We start from the raw sequence: 6,616 nt of genomic DNA on the forward strand, positions 1-6,616 counted from the left end.
CCAAAGTGATTGTAAAAAAAATTGTAAGGCAGCCCCCCACACCTCTCTTATTCACATGGGTTGGGTTAAATGTGGAATACACATTTCGGTGTGTGTTCCCTATGCCAAGCCTGTTTCACAAGAGGCCCAGAAATGGGAAGGGTCATATCATTAAACCTTTACAAACAACCATTACACCCACAACCATTTATAGACTTCACTTATAGACCTTCGTTCTGTCTATAATGGGGTGGGAACATATCAATCAGCTATATGTTCTGAGAGATGCTGAACGTGCTCTTTGCTATTGGTCCAGTTTAGATTGCTTGGAAATCTAAGCAAATCCCAAGGTACCTCTCAAGTGGTGAAAATGATTTTCATTAATAAGGCAGTTCAGATTCAAGCAGCTGCTTTACATTAGTTTACCTCACTCGGTCTTCAGTTCTGATGTGAATAAACAGGAGAATATCAGCCAGTGATGCATAGAATAAATCCCCCTCAGGTTTTCATCTATTTGAAAGTGCTGCTGTGCTGCTGGTTGAATGGGAGGTCGTTGGTGGGGTGGAGTGAGGGGATTGGTTTAACAGCATGAAGGACTGTGTGCTATTCACCTCCTCCTGGCTGGAGCCTGCTTCTATGAGCCTGTGACCTGCAGGTCTGTGGCCTGTGTACGGCCCCTGAGAGGCCTCTGAACAGAGACATGCCGGTACCCTTCTCCTAAAACAGACTCCAACACATAGAGCCATTGAACTGTAGTCTACCAGCTCACACAGCCATTGGAATGACTACAGCTCCATTGAACCCACCCCTGTCCCCTGCCTTAGAGCTCCATTGAACTGACTAGAGGTGAATTGAACCCCAGTCTACTAGCATACAGAACCATTGAACTCTCTCTCACCCCCTAATCAGGCCTCTCCTCCTTTCAGCAGCCACATAAAGCCTGTCTTGACCAACATTTTTTAGGTTTTCCACTGGAGTTTATGTGTGTGTGTGTGTGTGTGTGTGTGTGTGTGTGTGTGTGTGTGTGTGTGTGTGTGTGTGTGTGTGTGTGTGTGTGTGTGTGTGTGTGTGTGTGTGTGTGTGTGCAATGCGTGTGCATGTTGTGTGTTACAGAACAACTAAGGGAACCTCCTCCCATTGATTCAGTGAACAGGGCAGAGAGAGAGAGCGGAGGCATCCAGTATATTAAGCTGTCACCGTGCATCTAAATCTGGGTCTATTCCTTCCTCTCTTCCTCACAACAGCTTTTTGTGTGACACAGAGGTATTCATAGGCTGAAACACCCACACTCACTCACACACAGTAGCAAAATGAGATGCAAATCCTACAATTCAGTTGTGTGTGTGTGTGTGTGTGCGTGTGTGAGAGTGTGAGTGAGTGTGTAACTCCTAATTCCTGTAGCTTCGTCTCAATCTAGTGCTGCAATGCTGTGGTATACAGTCCAACAGTAACACAGTTGTTGGTATGAGACTATTGTGAGACGCTGACGTGTGTGTGAGCCGTGTGTGTGCGCATGTGCCTGCTGCAGCAGTAACACAGTTGTTGGTGTGAGGGTATTGTGAAGAGATGGCAGGGAGGGAAATCTCTAAACGGCAAGACAATAGCCACCGTTTAACCAGGCTACAGAGATGCGTCGCTACGACACACAGAGAATACACACACTGAAACGGAGCACAAAGACACTAATGAATCTATGAACCATAAGGAGGGCAGGCAGTTGTTCGAGAAAGAAGAGAGCAAGAGAGAGAATGGGCAAAAAAAGGAGCAGAAAGGGGGAAAAGAAGGAGGGAGTGAGTTCTGTCCCTATAAGATCTGCAGCTTCATTCTATCCTTGAAAACATCCTCCTCCACACAGACTGGATTTGCATCTCTAATGGGAATTCTGGCTGTTGTTTGTCGGAGGCTTTGGCTGGGAATGACCATAAGGCCTGTAGGAACACACAGTGAGACCCTACATACAGCGTATTAATCACCAGCCATGGCTACCCCTATACCCCATGGCCAGACCAACCCAGTTTCATAGGAATATTCAACACAATTGGGTGGTCTGGCGTGGAAATTAAAGGCTGGGGGTGCCAGTGCTGGTATTCAGGAGTGGAAATGACAGGGGCGTACAGTAAAACCCTGACTGCTATCAGGCTCAGACAAAACCCCAGTGTGCCACACACCGACCAGGGAGGACAGAGGAAATGAGAGAGAAACCCCGAAGCTGAGACCCTGTCAGAACCTGAGATCCGGCCTCCGCAGGTGTGTGAGTGTGTGGGTATGCCAGCCTTAATGTGTGTGTGTGTGTGTGTGTGTGTGTGTGTGTGTGTGTGTGTGTGTGTGTGTGTGTGAGTGTGTGTGTGAGTGTGTGTGTGTGTGTGTGTGTGTGTGTGTGTGTGTGTGAGTGTGTGTGTGTGTGTGTGTGTGTGAGTGTGTGTGTGTGAGTGTGTGTGTGTGTGTGTGTGTGAGTGTGTGTGTGTGTGTGTGTGTGTGTGTGTGTGTGTGTGTGTGTGTGTGTGTGTGTGTGTGTGTGTGTGTGTGTGTGTGTGTGTGTGTGTGTGTGTGTGTGAGTGTGTGTGTGTGTGTGTGTGTGTGTGAGTGTGTGTGTGTGTGTGTGTGTGTGTGTGTGTGTGTGTGTGTGTGTGTGTGTGTGTGTGTGTGTGTGTGTGTAGGCTTCACAGGGGCCCAGTTTTTGGGGTCCAGACTCAGCCGGGGGGTTCCCTCTGTGTTTCAGTGGGACTCAGAGAGGTGTAGACTCACTATGAACCAGGTTGTGTGCTCAGTGCTTCCCAGCCTAAAGTCACACCTGTCTCTCTTTATCACAAAATGGATGCCTTATTCTGAGTTGTTAAAATGTTGAAATATGAACCAATTAACAAGTGGGGTCGTTTTGTTATTATTTCTCCTAGAATTAATCTTATGGAAATTGGAGTCTAAGAATAAGGTATGTATTTCCCATGGCATAGGCCTGTGAAATGGGTTACACATGTAGTCACTGTGTGGTGCTGCCCTCTCTGGGAAATACTCTCTCTCACAGGGAGGAGAGTGTCCGTGTGTGTGTGCGCGCATGCATGTGTGTTTATGTTCCTACGTGTGTGTACTTTTGTGCCTCACTCTCACTTTCTCTGACAATTAGCCCCAACTCATTTCTCAGGAAGACCCGTCCAGCTCAGTGCATGAATTCTGTCTTAAGCTAAACAAACAGTATTCAGTTACTCCCTTCTGTTTGTCATTCAGTCTGCTAATCATTTCAGTGAGAGGACAGAGGAAATAGTGGCCTGAATGACTGCTACACATAGTATTATCACATGAAAATGGTATAATTACATTGTGCTTATAGTTCTGGTTAAGTAAACCTACTGTAGTTCTCAGGTTGCTGTGGGGTTGTCCCCTGTGCTGCACAGAGCTGGATGTAGTGCTGTTTTAGCTTGTTAGGTGGTCTATTCCAACTTCTTAACTGTCTCACTGTTGTTAATTAAAAGGAATTTCATTGTCATAATGGACACCATCTAGACCTTCTCAAGCTTACAAAGTGTGTCTGTCCGTAAGTGTTGTAGTACGAGTCGGGTCTAGAGACCACATATTGAGTGTCTCGGCCATGTCTCAGTGTCAAATAAATTTGTACTCGGCCTTGACTTGGTCTTGGATGGTGAGGACTAGTAATTTTTTTCCTGAGACAAGCAGAGTAAAAACTAATTATTATCAGCTTCCATTCAGTCAGTACATAAAACCGCTTCGCCAGGCCAAATATATACACTCTTCTTGAAACATAAATATCATAACAGCCTAGACATGTTTGTACAGTGGAGAACCAATAGGCCTTCAGTGTGGGACAGGTTCATAATTCTGAAAGGACAGCAACCGTAATTCCAGCGCACTCATGTAGGAGAGGGCACTTTCTGTAAAACACAAAGGTCCAGTGGTGTCTTGGAGAGTATATGCAGGTATAAACCATATATCCACTTTTTCATTCAGTGGGCATTGCTTATACTCATTCCTTAATCCCTACTGATGCATAACTAAGTAGTGTAGTGGAGTATACAATTTATCAATTATGTAGTACAATGGAGAAATCATGCACAAAGTAGCCTACACAATTGCAAAGCACGTGAAATATATTCACATGTGTGCCGCACACACAGCCGAGTTTCAGTGGAATATCCTCTGCAGACAGCAAGTGTGTGCAGCTCTCAACTGGTTTTGGAATGGAGCAGCACACAGAAGAATGACATAGGTATCCGGTAGGGTAGGAAAGACGTTTCAACTTATGATATCTACCAGTAATTGTTAACTAAGGCAACAATGGGTATGCAAACCAGCTACTGAAAAAGTTTAGTCCTAAGTGTTGGTTAGTAGGCTATATGTGATGTGAAATTGTCATCATGCACTGTTTGTGGGTGGGCCCAGAGGCACAAAATTAAAGTATACCCACTTCTCAAGGCTCCACTGTATAGGGCTGATGGAAAGACAGCAGTCACACACAGCATGATGTTAAAGGATAAGCAGTCCATAAACTCAGACATAATAAGCCAGTAGGTCCTAATCATAAGAATCCAAACACACAACCATTGAGTATTTCCCAATCGAAATGTACAACTGAGACCACGCACTGTCCTATCAATCCCCGGATGACCCGCAGGCCAGTGTGTGAGCCCACCGAATCAATTTATCACGGACACCAAGCGGTACGTAACTTCGACCAGTCGGACACTGTGTAGGCGCAGGTTCAACCCTCAACGCCCGCTCGATGTCCACGTCCAACTCCCATACCACTGGGGCCACCAGCCGAGAGGCTGGAAGGATGGGAGTGGGTTCGATGGACCGGTCCTCGTTGTCATAAAGACGGGACAGCGAGTCGGCCTTAGTGTTGAGGGAACCTGGTCTGTAAGAGATCATAAATCTAAAACGTGTAAAGAACATGGCCCACCTAGCCTGACGCGGATTCAGTCTCCTCGCTGCTCGAATATACTCCAGATTACGGTGGTCAGTCCAGATGAGGAAAGGGTATTTAGCCCCCTCTAGCCAGTGTCTCCACACCTTCAGGGCCTTTACCATAGCTAGTAACTCCCGGTCCCCCACATCATAGTTCCGCTCCGCCGGACCCAGCTTCTTAGAAAAGAAAGCGCAGGGACGGAGCTTCGGTGGCGTGCCCGAGCGCTGAGACAGCACGGCTCCAACCCCAGCCTCGGACGCATCCACCTCCACTATGAATGCTAACGAAGGGTCCGGATGCGCCAACACGGGAGCCCCAGTGAACAGTGCCTTCAACTGGTTGAAAGCTCCATCAGCCTCTGCTGACCACCGCAGACGCACCGGCCCCCCCTTCAGCAGTGAGGTAATGGGTGCCTCTACTTGGCCAAAACCACGGATAAACCTCCAGTAGTAATTGGCAAATCCCAAAAACCGCTGCACCTCCTTTACCGTGGTCGGAGTCGGCCAATTACGCACGGCGTTAACGCGGTCACACTCCATCATCATCCCCAAACTGGAAATGCGATAACCCAGGAAGGAAACGGCTGGTTTGGAGAACACACATTTCTCAGCTTTGACGTGTAGGTCATGCTCCAGCAGTCGCCCAAGAACCTTGCGCACCAGGGAAACATGCTTGGCGCGTGTGGTAGAATAAATCAAGATGTCATCAATATAGACTATCACACCCTGCCCGTGCAAGTCCCTGAGAATCTCATCTACAAAGGATTGAAAGACAGCTGGAGCATTCTTCAACCCATACTGCATGACGAGGTACTCATAGTGGCCTGAGGTACTAAACACTGTTTTCCACTCGTCTCCTCCCCGAATACGCACCAGATTATACGCGCTCCTGAGGTCCAGTTTTGTGAAGAAACGCGCTCCGTGGAATGATTCCACCGCCGTAGCGATGAGAGGTAGCGGATAACTAAAGCCCACTGTGATCGAATTGAGACCTCGATAATCAATGCACGGACGCAGACCTCCCTCCTTTTTCCTCACAAAAAAGAAACTCGAGGAGACGGGTGACATGGAGGGCCGAATGTACCCCTGTCTCAGAGCTTCCGTGACATATGTTTCCATAGCCAGCGTCTCCTCCTGTGACAGTGGGTACACGTGACTCCGGGGAAGTGCAGCGTTCTCCAGGAGGTTTATCATGCAATCCCACCATCGATGGTAATTTGGTCGCTTTCTTCTTACTAAAAGCGATAGCCAAATCGGCATATTCTGGGGGAATGCGCACGGTGGAAACCTGGTCTGGACTCTCCACCGTCGTGGCACCGATGGAAACTCCTATACACCTATCTGAACACTCGTCTGACCACCCCTTAAGAGCCCCCTGTTTCCAGGAAATAAGGGGATTGTGAATAGCCAGCCAGGGAACCCCCAACACCACTGGAAACCCAGGAGTATCAATAAGATAGAAACTGATCCTCTCCCTATGATTCCCCTGCGTTACCATGTCCAGCGGAATCGTGGCCTCCCTGACCAGCCCTGACCCTAACGGTCGGCTATCTAAGGAGTGCACGGGGACAGGTGGGTCTATCTGCACTAACGGAATACCCAATTTACGGGCGAGTCCGCGATCCATAAAACTCCCAGCTGCGCCTGAATCGACTAGCGCCTTATGCTGAAGAGAGGGGAAAACGCAGGGGGAAAAATTAACAAAAACATGTGACCAACA

The sequence above is a fragment of the Oncorhynchus masou genome, chromosome 29, assembly GCF_036934945.1.
Source record: "Oncorhynchus masou masou isolate Uvic2021 chromosome 29, UVic_Omas_1.1, whole genome shotgun sequence".
NCBI lineage: Eukaryota > Metazoa > Chordata > Actinopteri > Salmoniformes > Salmonidae > Oncorhynchus > Oncorhynchus masou.